The 17,500-nt window shown below is 60.3% G+C and overlaps 1 non-coding gene across 1 annotated transcript; it reads left to right on the plus strand.

The window, feature by feature from the left end:
• Nucleotides 1-11,536: 11,536 nt before the first annotated feature.
• On the plus strand, nt 11,537-11,655 carry LOC131865097 (5S ribosomal RNA). The gene has a single exon (XR_009363830.1). It is a non-coding gene; the product is annotated as a 5S ribosomal RNA (ribosomal RNA).
• Nucleotides 11,656-17,500: the final 5,845 nt, after the last annotated feature.

Genomic DNA, 17,500 nt, shown 5'->3' on the forward strand with positions numbered 1-17,500 from the left:
GCGAGGGATGGGGCGGGAAGGCCCCAACGGCTAGACGGAAGAGGCTTCAGGGCCGCCTCGGAATGGTCCAAGCATCGGACGCGCTTGGGGCGACTACCAGTGACAACCCCTCATCCCGCGATGCGTCCGATACGAAGATGGTTCCAAGGCGGCCGAGGAGCCTCACCGCATAGCAATCGGGGTGCGAGGTGGGGGATGCGGCGAGATGGCCCCAACGGCTAGACGGAAGAGGCCACAGGGCCGCGTCGGAATAGTCCAAGCATCGGACGCGCTTGGGGCGACTACCAGTGACAACCCCTTATCCCGCGATGCGTCCGATACGAAGATAGTTCCAAGGCGGCCGAGGAGCCTCACCGCATAGCAATCCGGGTGCGAGGTGGGGGATGCGGCGAGATGGCCCCAACGGCTAGACGGAAGAGGCTGCAGGGCCGCCTCGGAATAGTCCAAGCATCGGACGCGCTTGGGGCGACTACCAGTGACAACCCCTTATCCCGCGATGCTTCCGATACGAAGACAGTTCCAAGGCGGCCGAGGAGCCTCACCGCATAGCAATGGGGGTGCGAGGTGAGGGATGCGGCGAGATGGCCCCAACGGCTAGACGGAAGAGGCCACAGGGCCGCCTCGGAATAGTCCAAGCATCGGACGCGCTTGGGGCGACTACCAGTGACAACCCCTTATCCCGCGATGCATCCGATACGAAGATAGTTCCCAGGCGGCCGAGGAGCCTCACCGCATAGCAATCGGGGTGCGAGGCGAGGGATGCGGCGAGATGGCCCCAAAGGGTAGACGGAAGAGGCTGCGGGGCCGCCTCGGAATAGTCCAAGCATCGAACGCGCTTGGGGCGACTACCACTGCCAACCCCTTATCCCGCGATGCGTCCGATACACAGATAGTTCCGAGGCGGCCGAGGAGCTGGGGGATGCGGCGAGATGGCCCCAACGGCTAGACGGAAGAGGCTGCAGGGCCGCCTCGGAATAGTCCAAGCATCGGACGCGCTTGGGGCGACTACCAGTGACAACCCCTTATCCCGCGATGCGTCCGATACACAGATAGTTCCGAGGCGGCCAAGGAGCCTCACCGCATAGCAATCGTGGTGCGAGGTGGGGGATGCAGCGAGATGGCCCCAACGGCTAGACGGAAGAGGCTGCAGGGCCGCCTCGGAATGGTCCAAGCATCGGACGCGCTTGGGGCGACTACCACTGCCAACCCCTTATCCCGCGATGCGTCCGATACACAGATAGTTCCAAGGCGGCCGAGGAGCCTCACCGAATAGCAATCGGGGTGCGAGGCGAGGGATGCGGCGAGAAAGCCCCAACGGCTAGAGGGAAGAGGCTTCAGGTCCGCCTCGGAATGGTCCAAGCATCGGACGCGCTTGGGGCGACTACCAGTGACAACCCCTTATCCCGCGACGCGTCCGATACACAGATAGTTCCAAGGCGGCCGAGGAGCCTCACCGCATAGCAATCGGGGTGCGAGGCGAGGGATGCGGCGAGAAGGACCCAACGGCTAGACGGAAGAGGCTTCAGGGCCGCCTCGGAATGGTCCAAGCATCGGACGCGCTTGGGGCGACTACCAGTGACAACCCCTTATCCCGCGACGCGTCCGATACACAGATAGTTCCAAGGCGGCCGAGGAGCCTCACCGCATAGCAATCGGGGTGCGAGGCGAGGGATGCGGCGAGAAGGACCCAACGGCTAGACGGAAGAGGCTTCAGGTCCGCCTCGGAATGGTCCAAGCATCGGACGCGCTTGGGGCGACTACCAGTGACAACCCCTTATCCCGCGACGCGTCCGATACACAGATAGTTCCAAGGCGGCCGAGGAGCCTCACCGCATAGCAATCGGGGTGCGAGGCGAGGGATGCGGCGAGAAGGACCCAACGGCTAGACGGAAGAGGCTTCAGGGCCGCCTCGGAATGGTCCAAGCATCGGACGCGCTTGGGGCGACTACCAGTGACAACCCCTTATCCCGCGATGCGTCCGATACACAGATAGTTCCAAGGCGGCCGAGGAGCCTCACCGCATAGCAATCGGGGTGCGAGGCGAGGGATGCGGCGAGAAGGACCCAACGGCTAGACGGAAGAGGCTTCAGGGCCGCCTCGGAATGGTCCAAGCATCGGACGCGCTTGGGGCGACTACCAGTGACAACCCCTTATCCCGCGACGCGTCCGATACACAGATAGTTCCAAGGCGGCCGAGGAGCCTCACCGCATAGCAATCGGGGTGCGAGGCGAGGGATGCGGCAAGAAGGACCCAACGGCTAGACGGAAGAGGCTTCAGGGCCGCCTCGGAATGGTCCAAGCATCGGACGCGCTTGGGGCGACTACCAGTGACAACCCCTTATCCCGCGACGCGTCCGATACACAGATAGTTCCAAGGCGGCCGAGGAGCCTCACCGCATAGCAATCGGGGTGCGAGGCGAGGGATGCGGCGAGAAGGACCCAACGGCTAGACGGAAGAGGCTTCAGGTCCGCCTCGGAATGGTCCAAGCATCGGACGCGCTTGGGGCGACTACCAGTGACAACCCCTTATCCCGCGACGCGTCCGATACACAGATAGTTCCAAGGCGGCCGAGGAGCCTCACCGCATAGCAATCGGGGTGCGAGGCGAGGGATGCGGCGAGAAGGACCCAACGGCTAGACGGAAGAGGCTTCAGGGCCGCCTCGGAATGGTCCAAGCATCGGACGCGCTTGGGGCGACTACCAGTGACAACCCCTTATCCCGCGACGCGTCCGATACACAGATAGTTCCAAGGCGGCCGAGGAGCCTCACCGCATAGCAATCGGGGTGCGAGGCGAGGGATGCGGCGAGAAGGACCCAACGGCTAGACGGAAGAGGCTTCAGGGCCGCCTCGGAATGGTCCAAGCATCGGACGCGCTTGGGGCGACTACCAGTGACAACCCCTTATCCCGCGATGCGTCCGATACACAGATAGTTCCAAGGCGGCCGAGGAGCCTCACCGCATAGCAATCGGGGTGCGAGGCGAGGGATGCGGCGAGAAGGACCCAACGGCTAGACGGAAGAGGCTTCAGGGCCGCCTCGGAATGGTCCAAGCATCGGACGCGCTTGGGGCGACTACCAGTGACAACCCCTTATCCCGCGACGCGTCCGATACACAGATAGTTCCAAGGCGGCCGAGGAGCCTCACCGCATAGCAATCGGGGTGCGAGGCGAGGGATGCGGCGAGAAGGACCCAACGGCTAGACGGAAGAGGCTTCAGGGCCGCCTCGGAATGGTCCAAGCATCGGACGCGCTTGGGGCGACTACCAGTGACAACCCCTTATCCCGCGACGCGTCCGATACACAGATAGTTCCAAGGCGGCCGAGGAGCCTCACCGCATAGCAATCGGGGTGCGAGGCGAGGGATGCGGCGAGAAGGACCCAACGGCTAGACGGAAGAGGCTTCAGGGCCGCCTCGGAATGGTCCAAGCATCGGACGCGCTTGGGGCGACTACCAGTGACAACCCCTTATCCCGCGACGCGTCCGATACACAGATAGTTCCAAGGCGGCCGAGGAGCCTCACCGCATAGCAATCGGGGTGCGAGGCGAGGGATGCGGCGAGAAGGACCCAACGGCTAGACGGAAGAGGCTTCAGGGCCGCCTGGGAATGGTCCATGCATCGCACGCGCTTGGGGCGACTACCAGTGACAACCCCTTATCCCGCGACGCGTCCGATACACAGATAGTTCCAAGGCGGCCGAGGAGCCTCACCGCATAGCAATCGGGGTGCGAGGCGAGGGATGCGGCGAGAAGGACCCAACGGCTAGACGGAAGAGGCTTCAGGGCCGCCTCGGAATGGTCCAAGCATCGGACGCGCTTGGGGCGACTACCAGTGACAACCCCTTATCCCGCGACGCGTCCGATACACAGATAGTTCCAAGGCGGCCGAGGAGCCTCACCGCATAGCAATCGGGGTGCGAGTCGAGGGATGCGGCGAGAAGGACCCAACGGCTAGACGGAAGAGGCTTCAGGGCCGCCTCGGAATGGTCCAAGCATCGGACGCGCTTGGGGCGACTACCAGTGACAACCCCTTATCCCGCGATGCGTCTGATACACAGATAGTTCCAAGGCGGCCGAGGAGCCTCACCGCATAGCAATCGGGGTGCGAGGCAAGGGATGCGGCGAGAAGGACCCAACGGCTAGACGGAAGAGGCTTCAGGGCCGCCTCGGAATGGTCCAAGCATCGGACGCGCTTGGGGCGACTACCGTTGCCAACCCCTTATCCCGCGATGCGTCTGATACACAGATAGTTCCGAGGCGGCCGAGGAGCCTCACCGCATAGCAATCGGGTTGCGAGGCAGATTATTGGGAAGGGAACCCCCTGGGATGTGGCTCAAGCAGTGCCCAAAGGGACTGGAATGCGGAATCACATCGAGAGACCCAAATGCTATACGAGGGCTCAAATCGAATTATCGATTTGGCCACGACATGGACGCATCGGAACGACTACCTTTGCCGAACCACTCGCAATTGCATCCATACCGAAACCAATAGACATTTCCGTTAGAGCCCTCGCATAGCATTCGGGAATCTCGCATGCCCCTCTAAATCGACCAATGCTGGCGCTCAACGAAAATCCGAGCGCTACCACCGTTCGAGCGCCAGCATTGGTCGAGTTAGAGGGGCACGGGGGAGAATGCTCCAGTCAACACCTCCCCTATATAAGTTATTTGTCCGATTCTCGCACAACCGTAGTCTGCCTCGTCGAATCAAACAACGGTCCCAGATTCCGACTTCCGTTCCGTAGAGACCCAAAAGCTAGATGGAGGCTCGCAAGAAAGAGAGTCGGCGCATAGCAATCGGGTTTCTCGAACGTTTAGGGACCGAGCTCACTTGCGGATAGGGCAAAATCCGCCAAGCAACCCAAAAGCTAGACGGGGGCTCGAATCGAATCGCCTAGGCGGCCACAACAACGACGTGTTGGATCGACTACCAGTGCCAAACCATTCAGCAAGACTAGTCTGTGTCGAGGCCGGATAGAGATTCTCAGAGAGCGCCCGTATAGCATTTAGGAGACCTGCCGCGTCCCTCACACTCGACAAATGGTGGTGCACGTTTATAAATCCGAGCGATCCCAACCCTTTCAAGCACCAACATCGGTCGAGATAGAGGGGCACGGAGGGGGCTGCGTGAGACAACACAGTCCCCTATATAAGTTATTTGTCCGATTCTCACACATCCGAAGAATGGTCATCAAATCGGACAACAGCCCAAACTTCCGACTTCCGTCCCAGAAAGCCCAAGAGCTATCTAAAACGTTCATGGCCGGAACTCGATCGCGGCTATACCAGTCCGCCAAGCAACCCAAAAGCTAGACTGGAGCTCTAGTCGAATCACCTCTGTGGCCATTGCAAGGACGTGTTGGAGCGACTACCATTGCCGAACCATTCCGCAGGTCGAGTCCATACCAAGGCCGCATAGAGATTCACGATGAGCTCCTGCATAGCAATCAGGAGACTTGCCGTGTCCATCACAATCGATAAATCCTGGTGCAAGATTTTTGCATCCGAGCGCTCCAACCAGTCGAGCACCAGCATCAATCGACATAAACGGGCACGGGGGGAGGATGCTCGAGAACACTACCTCCCCTATATAAGTTATTTGTCCGATTCTCAAGCAGCCGAAGTCTGGTCATCGAATCGGGTCAAAGACCACAACTTCCGACTTTACCCACAATGCAAGTCATCGAATCGAACATCGGCCCCCGAGTCGGACTCCATGCGTATGTCAGGTCATCGGACCCAAATTCCGCCTTCCTGCGCATGGCGGGCCATCAATATCAACTCGGTCATCGGACCCAAACTCCGCCTTTCTGCGCATGGCATGCCTTCAAATCGGTCATCGGACCCAAATTCCGCCTTCCTGTGCATGGCGGGCCATCAACATCAACTCGGTCATCGGACCCAAATTCCGCCTTTCTGCGCATGGCACGCCATCAACTCGGTCATCGGACCCAAATTCCGCCTTCCTGCGCATGGCAGGTCATCGGACACAAATTCAGACCTCGCCAATATGCCTACGTATCGAATCGGTCATCGGACCCAACTTCCGACTTCATCCATACTGTAGGGTCTTTGAGGTTGGCGCGGTGCGCTCAACCCGGGGAGTCGACCCATCGAAGCATACACCTCCCCTATATAAGCTATTTGTCCGATTCCCACACCTGTGTAGTTTGCACCTCTGACCAGGACATCGACCCCAACTTCCGAACTCGACTGCAACGACGGCACCAGCGCCTTGGTGCGCACCTTGCGACGCACAGTCCCAACATTCGCCTTCCTGCACATGGCAGGTCATCGGACCCAAATTCCGACCTCGCGAGTATGCCTACATATCGAATCGGTCATCGGACACAACTTCCGACTTCATCCATACCGTAGGGTCTTTGAGGTTGGCGCGGTGCGCTCAACCCGGGGAGTCGACCCAACGAAGCATACACCTCCCCTATATAAGCTATTTGTCCGATTCCCACACCTGTGTAGTTTGCACCTCCGATCAGGACATCGACCCCAACTTCCGAACTCGCCTGCAACGACCGAACCAGCGCCTTGGTGCGCACCTTGCAACGCACAGTGCCAACATTCGCCTTCCTGCACATGGCAGGTCATCGGACCCAAATTCCGACCTCGCGAGTATGCCTACATATCGAATCGGTCATCGGACCCAACTTCCGACTTCATCCATACCGTAGGGTCTTTGAGGTTGGCGCGGTGCGCTCAACCCGGGGAGTCGACCCAACGAAGCATACACCTCCCCTATATAAGCTATTTGTCCGATTCCCACACCTGTGTAGCTTGCACCTCCGATCAGGACATCGACCCCAACTTCCGAACTCGACTAAAAAGACCGCACCAGCACCTTGGTGTGCACCTTGCAACGCACAGTGCCAACATTCGCCTTCCTGCACATGGCAGGTCATCGGACCCAAATTCCGACCTCATGAGCATACCTACTAATCGAATCGGTCATCGGACCCAACTTCCGACTTCATCCATACCGTAGGGTCTTTGAGGTTGGCGCGGTGCGCTCAACCTGGGGAGTCGACCCATCGAAGCATACACCTCCCCTATATAAGCTATTTGTCCGATTCCGACACCTGTGTAGTTTGCACCTCCGCTCAGGACATCGACCCCAACTTCCGAACTCGCCTGCAACGACCGAACCAGCGCCTTGGTGCGCACCAAAAGTGCGCACTTTTGGAGGGCACTTTTGTGCGCTCCAAAGGTGCGCACTTTTGGAGGGCACTTTTGTGCGCTCCAAAGGTGCGCACTTTTGGAGGGCACTTTTTGGAGGGCACTTTTGTGCGCTCCAAAGGTGCGCACTTTTGGAGGGCACTTTTTGGAGGGCACTTTTCTGCGCTCCAAAGGTGCGCACTTTTGGAGGGCACTTTTTGGAGGGCACTTTTCTGCGCTCCAAAGGTGCGCACTTTTGGAGGGCACTTTTTGGAGGGCACTTTTCTGCGCTCCAAAGGTGCGCACTTTTGGAGGGCACTTTTTGGAGGGCACTTTTCTGCGCTCCAAAGGTGCGCACTTTTGGAGGGCACTTTTGTGCACTCCAAAGGTGCACACTTTTGGAGGGCACTTTTTGGAGGGCACTTTTCTGCACTCCAAAGGTGCGCACTTTTGGAGGGCACTTTTTGGAGGGCACTTTTGTGCGCTCCAAAGGTGCGCACTTTTGGAGGGCACTTTTTGGAGGGCACTTTTGTGCGCTCCAAAGGTGCGCACTTTTGGAGGGCACTTTTGTGCACTCCAAAGGTGCGCACTTTTGGAGGGCACTTTTCCTGCGCTCCAAAGGTGCACACCTAGGTGAGCACCTTCGACCACACCTTGTAGCACACCAAACTCTGACTTTCGACTTCATCCGCAATGCAGGGTCTTTGAGGTTGGTGCAATGCGCACAACCAGGGGAGTCGACCCATCAAACCCAACACCTCCCCTATATAAGCTATTTGTCTGATTCTCATACATGCGTAGCCTGCAGGAGCAATTAGGACATCGACCCCAACTTTCGGCTTCTAAACGAAAACAAGGTCTTTGAGGTTGGTGTAATGCGAACAACTAGGGGAGTCAACCCATCAAACCCAACACCTCCCCTATATAAGCTATTTGTCTGATTCTCATACATGTGTAGTCTACAGGAGCAATTAGGACATCGACCCCAACTTTTGACTTCTTAACGAAAACAAGGTCTTTGAGGTTGACGTAATGCGCACAACCAGGGGAGTCGACCCATCAAACCCAACACCTCCCCTATATAAGCTATTTGTCCGATTCTCATACATGTGTAGCCTACAGGAGCCATTAGGACATTGACCCCAACTTTTGACTTCTTAACGAAAACAAGGTCTTTGAGGTTGGCGTAATGCGCACAACCAAGGGAGTTGACCCATCAAACCCAACACCTCCCCTATATAAGCTATTTGTCTGATTCTCATACATGTGTAGCCTGCAACAACGATTAGGACATCCACCCAACTTCTGAATTCGTCTGCGTTGACCGCACCAAAGGTGCACGCCTTGGTGCTCACCAAAATCCGACTTCCGACTTCTTCTGCTATGCGGGGTCTTTGAGGTTGGCGCAGTGCGCACAACCAGGGGAGTCAACCCACCGAATGCAACACCTCCCCTATATAAGCTATTTGTCTGATTCTCATACATGCGTAGACTGCAGCAATGATTAGGACATCCACCCCAACTTTTGACTTCTTAAAACAAGACAGGGTCTTTGAAGTTGGTGCAGTGCACACAACCAGGGGGAGTCGACCCATCAAACGCAACACCTCCCCTATATAAAGCTATTTGTCCGATTCTCATACGTGTAGTCTGCAGCAGCGATTAGGACATCGACCCCAACTTCCGAATTCGTTTGCATTGACCGCACCAAAGGTGCACGCCTTGGGTGTGCACCTTGGAGTGCACTTTGGTGCTCACCTCCGGTGCACACTTTGGTGTGCACCTCGGTGTGCACCAAAGGTGCGCACCTTGGAGCGCACCAAAGGTGTACACTTTGGAGCGCACCACATAGGGTCTTTGAGAGGTTGGCGCAGTGCGCACACCAAGGTGGGTGTTGAGGTGCGTGCCGAGGTGGGTGGGTGCTAGGGTGCGCTCCATGGTGGGTGCCAGGGTGGGTGCGTGCTAGGGTGGATTCCAAAGAGGGTCATAGGGTGGGTGCCAAGGTGTGGGTTGGTGATATAGTGGGTTCAAAGGTGGGTACTAGGGTGGGTTCCAAGGTGGGTCACAAGTTGGGTGCCAGGATGCGTGGGTGTTAGGTTGGGTGCCAAGGTGGGCTCCTGCGTGGGTGGGTGCTAGGGTGGGTTTCAGGGGACGTGACGCGAGGGCGGGTGCCAAGGTGGGTAACAAGTTGGGTGTTAGGATGGGTGAGTGCTAGAGTGGGTGCCAAGGTGGGTGGGTGCTAAGGTGGATGCCAAGGTGGTTCACAGGGTGGGTGGGTTCTAGGGTGAGTTCCAAGGTGGGTCACAGGTTTAGTGCTAGGGTGCGTGTCAAGGCGGGTGTCGAGGTGCCTGGGTGCTAGGGTGTGGATGCCAATGTGGGTCATAGGGTGGGTACTAGGGTGGGCTGCAATGTGGGTGCCAAGGTGGGTAACATGCTCGGTTGGTTCTAAATTGGGTGTCAGGTGGGTGTGCACCCACCTTGCCCGAGGTGGGTGCCAAGGTGCCAGTGTGGGTGGGTGCTAAGGTGGATGCCAAGGTGGGTGAGAAGGTGGGTGATAGGTTGAGTGGTAGGATGGGTGGGTGCCAAGATGGGTCACAGGGTGGGTGCAAGGGTGGGTAGGTGCTAGGGTTGGTGTCAGGGTGGGTGGGTGCTAGGTTGGGTTCCAAGGTGGGTGCGAGGGTGAGTGTCAAGGTGGGTCACAGGTTAGGTGCTAGGATGGGGTGAGTGCTAGGGTGCAAAGGTGCCAGGGTGGGTGCTAGGATGGGTCGATGCTAGGGTGAGTGGGCAAGGGGGGTCCACAAGTGTCAAGGTGGGGTGCCGAGGTGGGTGCCAACTTGGGTTCCAAGGTGGGTGCCAAGTGGGCGACTGCTATGGTGGATGCCAAGGTGGGTCACGGGGTGGGTGCCAAGTTGCTAGGTTGTGTTCCAAGGTGGGTGCCAACGTGGCTGCTAGGGTGCGTGGGTTAAAGGGTGTGTCACAACGTGGGTGCCAGGATGGGTGCGCACCCACACTGGCCAAGACGGGTGCAAGGTTGGGTTCCAAGCCCGGTCACAGGCTGGGTGCTAGGATGGGTGGGTGCCAAGGTGGGCACCAGGGTGGGTGCACCCACCCTGGCCAAGGTGGGTCACGGGGTGGGTCCTAGGGTGGGTTAACAGGGTGGGTACTAAGGTACTAAGGTGCGTGCCAAGGTGGGTCATGGGGTGGGTGCCAAGGTGGGCACCAGGGTGGGTGTGCACCAACCCTAGCCAGGGTAGGTCACGGGGTGGTTGTCGGGGTGGGCGTCAAGGAGCCAAGGTGGGTGGCAAGTAGCCAAGTTGCGTGCCAAGGTGGGTGTCGGGGTGGGTGCCAAGGATCCAAGGGGGGTGCCAAGGAACCAAGGTGGGTGTCTGGGTGGGTGCCGAGGTGGGAGCCAGGGTGGGTCCCAAGGTGAGTGCAAAGGTGGGTGCCAGGGTCAAGGTGAGTGCCAATGTGGGTTCCAAGGTGCCAGGGTCAGGGTGAGTGCCAATGTGGGTTCAAAGGTGCTAAGTTGGGTGCGAGGTTGGGTGCGAGGGTGGGTGGGTGCCAAGGTGTGCTAGGTGGAAGCCCGGGTGGGTCGGCATCCCATGGGTGTCGAGTTGGGTGCCTGATGGGTGCTTCTTGTCAAGTTTTAGTCGTCGGGACTCATTTCGAGCCTTAGAGGTCGTTTCTTGTCCGGTTGCCCTGTCTTCGACCTGGGAACCCAATTTTGGTCCTCGGGTCCCATTTTTTTTTGTCTCGCATCCCACTTTTGGCCTGTGGCCTTTTCGGGGTCGATTCTCGTTTTGGGCATCAGAGCATGTTTCTTCTCCTAAAACCCAATATTTGTTTATTAAGTCTCGGAACACATTTTTGTTCTCGTGGACCCATCATGGGTCTTGGAACGCATTTGTGGTCCTTGGGTCCCATTTTGCATCCCGAAACTTGTGTTTTGGTGCTTGATCCCTATTTTGGGTGCCCACCTTGCACCAAGTGCGCACCCGGGGCAAACCGAGCGCCTTGGTGCACCGGGGCAAGATCGAGCGTGCACCCGAGGCGCCCCGAACATGCACCAAGGTGCACTCGGCCCACATGTGAGCGCAGGTCGTTGCGCCCGAGGTGGTGTGTGGGCACCGCGTTGCAGACGGGACACTGCACGCACACGACGCCCCGTCCAGGTGCACGCACGTAGGCCGGGCCGGGTGCACACCCGACGCCCTAGCAAGGTGCGCGCACCCGGGCAGGGCTCACACTTGGCGAACGGGGCGCACTTCGCGAGGGAGGGTGTGCACCTCGACGGGGGTGGGTGGCCGGGGTGGATTCGCACGTGGGTCGCGGTTTGCTAAGTACACACTGCGACAAGCTCATAACGGGTGCGATCATACCAGCGTTAGTGCACCGGATCCCATCAGAACTCCGCAGTTAAGCGCGCTTGGGCCGGAGTAGTACTGGGATGGGTGACCTCCCGGGAAGTCCCGGTGTTGCACCCTTTCTTAGTTTTTCGCCGGGCGTCGCAATGCTATTTGAATAAACCTTTTGCCCGTTTGCGTTCTCGTCGGGGCCGGGCCGGGCCGGGGGTGCGCTGCCCGCACTACCGCGCGCGCGGGGGGCGACACCGAGCGCGCACCCGAGGCGCCCCGAGCACACAGGCCACGGTGCAACCCGGGCGTTGTGCGCGCACCCCGGTGCGCCCGAGGTGCTGCGCGCGCACCCAGGTGAAATCGGTGTGCACCTCGGCCAGTGCGCGCTCGGTCGAGTCGCGCACGTTGGCCAAGGTGCACGGTGATGTTTCTTACTCTAAGGTTCCGCACCAGACGCCCGGGACAGGTGAGCGAAGCTGGGCGGGGCCGGGGTGCGCGGCCGGGGCAGGTGCACGCAGCTGGAGAGAGCTTTGGAGCACACCAGAGGTGCGCACCTTGGAGCACACTTCGGAGCGCACCAATGATGCGCTCCATTCAAAAGTTTCCTGAAAAGGCAAAAAAAGTTGAGATTATAGAATTTCCCACTTGAGAGATTGTAAAAAAAAAAAATTTAAAATGAAGGAAACGCGGGTGCCAAGGTGTGCGCGCCCGGGTGCGCAGCCCAGCCAAGGTGTGCGCACCAAGGCGCCCACCCTGGCGAAGGTGCACGCAAGGTGCGCACCCGAGGCAAACCGGACAATTAACCCAACTTTCGACTTCGCGCGCACCTGCGCACCTTGGAGCGCACTTCGGAGCGCTCCTTGTTGCGCACCAATCTTGGGCACCTCGGAGTGCACCATGGCGCCCACCAAGGTGCGCACCCGGGGCAAACCGAGCTCCGACTTCGTGCGCACCTTGGAGCGCACGAAAGGTGCGCACCATGGCGCCCACCAAGGTGCGCAGCCCAGCCAAGGCGTGCGCATCAAGGTGCGCACCCTGGCGAAGGTGCGCACCCGGGGCAAACCGAGCTCCGACTTCGTGCGCACCTTGGAGCGCACAAAGGGTGCGCAACCCAGCCAAGGTGTGCGCACCCCGGGCAAACCGAGCTCCGAATCGTGCGCACCTTGGAGCACACTTCGGAGCCCTCCTTGGTGCGCACCGATGTTGCGCACCTCGGAGCGCACCCGGGGAAAACAATGCAATTAACCCGACTTTCGACTTCGTGGGCACCTCGGAGCGCTCTCGGGTTCGCACCTCGGAGCACACCGAGGTGCGCACCTTTGATGCGCTGCCTTCACCAATTTCCAGAAAAGGCAAGAAAACATTGAGAAGGTGTGCGCACCGAGGTGCCCACCCTGGCGAAGGTGCACGCGAGGTGCGCACCCGGGGCAAACCGGGCTCCGACTTCGTGCACGCCATGCTGCGCACCTTGGAGGGCCATGGTGCGCACCTTGGAGCACACTTCGGAGCGCTCAATGGTGCCCAACCCAGCCAAGGTGCCCACCGCGGCGAAGGTGCACGCGAGGTGCGCACCCGGGGCAAACCGGGCTCCGACTTCGTGCACGCCGCACCTTGGAGCACACTTCGGAGCGCTCCTTGGTGCGCACCAGGGCGCGCAACCCAGCCGAGGTGCCCACCCCGGCGAAGGTGCACGCGGGGTGCGCACCCGAGGCAAACCGGGCTCCGACTTCGTGCACGCCATGGTGCCCACCGCGGCGAAGGTGCACGCGAGGTGCGCACCCGGGGCAAACCGGGCTCCGACTTCGTGCACGCCGCACCTTGGAGCACACTTCGGAGCGCTCCTTGGTGCGCACCAGGGCGCGCAACCCAGCCGAGGTGCCCACCCCGGCGAAGGTGCACGCGAGGTGCGCACCCGGGGCAAACCGGGCTCCGACTTCGTGCACGCCATGGTGCCCACCGCGGCGAAGGTGCACGCGAGGTGCGCACCCGGGGCAAACCGGGCTCCGACTTCGTGCACGCCGCACCTTGGAGCACACTTCGGAGCGCTCCTTGGTGCGCACCATGGTGCCCACCAGGGCGCGCAACCCCGCCGAAGGTGCACGCGAGGTGCGCACCCGGGGCAAACCGGGCTCCGACTTCGTGCACGCCGCACCTTGGAGCACACTTCGGAGCGCTCCTTGGTGCGCACCAGGGCGCGCAACCCCGCCGAAGGTGCACGCGAGGTGCGCACCCGGGGCAAACCGGGCTCCGACTTCGTGCACGCCATGGTGCGCACCAGGGTGCCCACCGCGGCGAAGGTGCGCACCCGGGGCAAACCGGGCTCCGACTTCGTGCACGCCGCACCTTGGAGCACACTTCGGAGCGCTCCTTGGTGCGCACCAGGGCGCGCAACCCAGCCGAGGTGCCCACCCCGGCGAAGGTGCACGCGAGGTGCGCACCCGGGGCAAACCGGGCTCCGACTTCGTGCACGCCATGGTGCCCACCGCGGCGAAGGTGCGCACCCGGGGCAAACCGGGCTAGGACTTCGTGCACGCCGCACCTTGGAGCACACTTCGGAGCGCTCCTTGGTGCGCACCATGGTGCCCACCAGGCCGCGCAACCCAGCCAAGGTGTGCGCACCAAGGTGCACGCGAGGTGCGCACCCGGGGCAAACCGGGGTCCGGCTTCGTGCACGCCGCACCTTGGAGCACACATCGGGGCGCTCCCGGGTTCGCACCGGCGTTGCGCACCGTGGTGGGCACCTCGGAGCGCACCGTGGTGGGCACCTCGGAGCACACCAAGGTGGGCAGCGAGGTGCGCACCTTTGATGCGATGCCTTCACTAATTTCCATAAAAGGCAAAAGAAAACGAGATTTTAAAATTTCCGTTTTGAAAGATAGTGAGAAAAAGGGAATGCTGGTGCCATCTTGAGCCCGCCCTGGTGCGCAGCCCAGCCAAGGTGTGCGCACCAAGGTGCCCACCCTGGCGAAGGTGCGCGCCCGGGCAATTAACCCAACTTCCAACTTCGCGCGCGCCAGGGTGGGAGCGCACCCAACAACCGGGCCTGGGAAGAGCCAATGCGAGAAACCCCACCAAACGCTCTGACAAAAAAAGAGGGGGCGCTCCAGTAACCCCGCTTCGGAGCGCACCCTGGGCAAACCCAGCCAGGGTGCCCACCCCGGCCAAGGTGCAGGCGAGGTGCGCACCCGGGGCAAACCGGGCTCCGACAACGTGCACGCCGCACCTTGGAGCACACTTCGTAGCGCTCCCGGGTGCGCACCTCAGAGCACACCAAGGTGGGCAGCGAGGTGCGCACCTTTGATGCGCTGCCTTCACTAATTTCCAGAAAAGGCAAAAAAAAGAGGAGATTTTAAAATTTCCGTTTTGAAAGATAGTGAAAAAAACGGAACGCGGGTGCCATCTTGAGCCCGCCCGGGTGCACAGCCCAGGTAAGGTGCCCACCCTGGCAAAGGTGCGCACCCGGGCAATTAACCCTACTTCCGACTTCGTGCGCGCCAGGGTGGCAACCGGGCCTGGGAAGAGCCAATGCGAGAAACCCCACCAAACGCTCCGACAAAAAAAGAGGCGGCGCTCCAATAACCCCGCTTCGGAGCGCAGCCGGGGCAAACCCAGCCAAGGTGCCCACCCCGACGAAGGTGCACGCGAGGTGCGCACCCGGGGCAAACCGGGCTCCGACAACGTGCACGCAGCACCTTGGAGCACACTTCGAAGCACTCCCGGGTGCCCACCGGCGTTGCGCACCGTGGTGGGCAGCGAGGTGCGCACCTTTGATGCGCTGCCTTCACTAATTTCCAGAAAAGGCAAAAAAAAATGAGATTTTAAAATTTCCGTTTTGAAAGATAGTGAAAAAAACGGAACGCGGGTGCCATCTTGAGCCCGCCCTGGTGCGCAGCCCAGGCAAGGCATGCGCACCAAGGTGCCCACCCGCGGTGCACACCCGGGGCAAACCGGGCTCCGACTTCGTGCAGGCCGCACCTTGGAGCACACTTCGGAGCGCTCCTTGGTGCGCACCATGGTGCCCACCAGGGCGCACCCGGGGCAAACCGGGCTCCGACTTCGTGCACGCCGCACCTTGGAGCACACATCGGAGCGCTCCCAGGTTCGCACCAGCGTTGCGCACCTTTGATGCGCTGCCTTCACTAATTTCCAGAAAAGGCAAAAAAAAACGATATTTTAAAATTTCCGTTCTGAAAGATAGTGAAAAAAACGGAACGCGGGTGCCATCTTGAGCCCTTCCTGGTGCGCAGCCCAGGCAAGTTGTGCGCACCAAGGTGCCCACCCTGGCGGAGGTGCGCGCCCGGGGCAAACCGGGCTCCGACTTCGTGCACTGCATGGTGCCCACCAAGGCGCGCAACCCAGCCAAGGTGCCCACCGCAGCGAAGGTGCACGCGAGGTGCGCACCCGAGGTGCACACCCGGGGCAAACCGAGCTCCGACTTCGTGCACGCCGCACCTTGGAGCACACTTCAGAGCGCTCCTTGGTGCGCACCAGGGCGCGCAACCCAGCCAAGGTGCTCACCCCGGCGAAGGTGCACGCGAGGTGCGCACCCGGGGCAAGCCGGGCTCGGACTTCGTGCACGCCGCACCTTGGAGCACACATCGGAGCGCTCCCGGGTTCGCACCAGCATTGCGCACCTTTGATGCGCTGCCTTCACTAATTTCCAGAAAAGGCAAAAAAAAAAAAAAAACGAGATTTTAAAATTTCCGTTTTGAAAGATAGTGAAAAAAACGGAACGCGGGTGCCATCTTGAGCCCGCCCTGGTGTGCAGCCCAGGCAAGTTGTGCGCACCAAGGCACCCACCCTGGCCAAGGTGGGTCACGGGGTGGGTCCTAGGGTGGGTAACGGGGTGGGTACTAAGGTGCGTGCCAAGGTGGGTCATGGGGTGGGTGCCAAGGTGGGCACCAGGGTGGGTGTGCACCAACCCTAGCCAGGGTAGGTCACGGGGTGGTTGTCGGGGTGGGCGTCAAGGAGCCAAGGTGGGTGGCAAGTAGCCAAGTTGCGTGCCAAGGTGGGTGTCGGGGTGGGTGCCAAGGATCCAAGGTGGGTGCCAAGGAACCAAGGTGGGTGTCTGGGTGGGTGCCGAGGTGGGAGCCAGGGTGGGTCCCAAGGTGAGTGCAAAGGTGGGTGCCAGGGTCAAGGTGAGTGCCAATGTGGGTTCCAAGGTGCCAGGGTCAGGGTGAGTGCCAATGTGGGTTCAAAGGTGCTAAGTTGGGTGCGAGGTTGGGTGCGAGGGTGGGTGGGTGCCAAGGTGTGCTAGGTGGAAGCCCGGGTGGGTCGGCATCCCATGGGTGTCGAGTTGGGTGCCTGATGGGTGCTTCTTGTCAAGTTTTAGTCGTCGGGACTCATTTCGAGCCTTAGAGGTCGTTTCTTGTCCGGTTGCCCTGTCTTCGACCTGGGAACCCAATTTTGGTCCTCGGGTCCCATTTTTTTTTGTCTCGCATCCCACTTTTGGCCTGTGGCCTTTTCGGGGTCGATTCTCGTTTTGGGCATCAGAGCATGTTTCTTCTCCTAAAACCCAATATTTGTTTATTAAGTCTCGGAACACATTTTTGTTCTCGTGGACCCATCATGGGTCTTGGAACGCATTTGTGGTCCTTGGGTCCCATTTTGCATCCCGAAACTTGTGTTTTGGTGCTTGATCCCTATTTTGGGTGCCCACCTTGCACCAAGTGCGCACCCGGGGCAAACCGAGCGCCTTGGTGCACCGGGGCAAGATCGAGCGTGCACCCGAGGCGCCCCGAACATGCACCAAGGTGCACTCGGCCCACATGTGAGCGCAGGTCGTTGCGCCCGAGGTGGTGTGTGGGCACCGCGTTGCAGACGGGACACTGCACGCACACGACGCCCCGTCCAGGTGCACGCACGTAGGCCGGGCCGGGTGCACACCCGACGCCCTAGCAAGGTGCGCGCACCCGGGCAGGGCTCACACTTGGCGAACGGGGCGCACTTCGCGAGGGAGGGTGTGCACCTCGAC

This window comes from Cryptomeria japonica, unplaced genomic scaffold (assembly GCF_030272615.1).
Source record: "Cryptomeria japonica unplaced genomic scaffold, Sugi_1.0 HiC_scaffold_101, whole genome shotgun sequence".
Classification (NCBI taxonomy): Eukaryota; Viridiplantae; Streptophyta; class Pinopsida; order Cupressales; family Cupressaceae; genus Cryptomeria; species Cryptomeria japonica.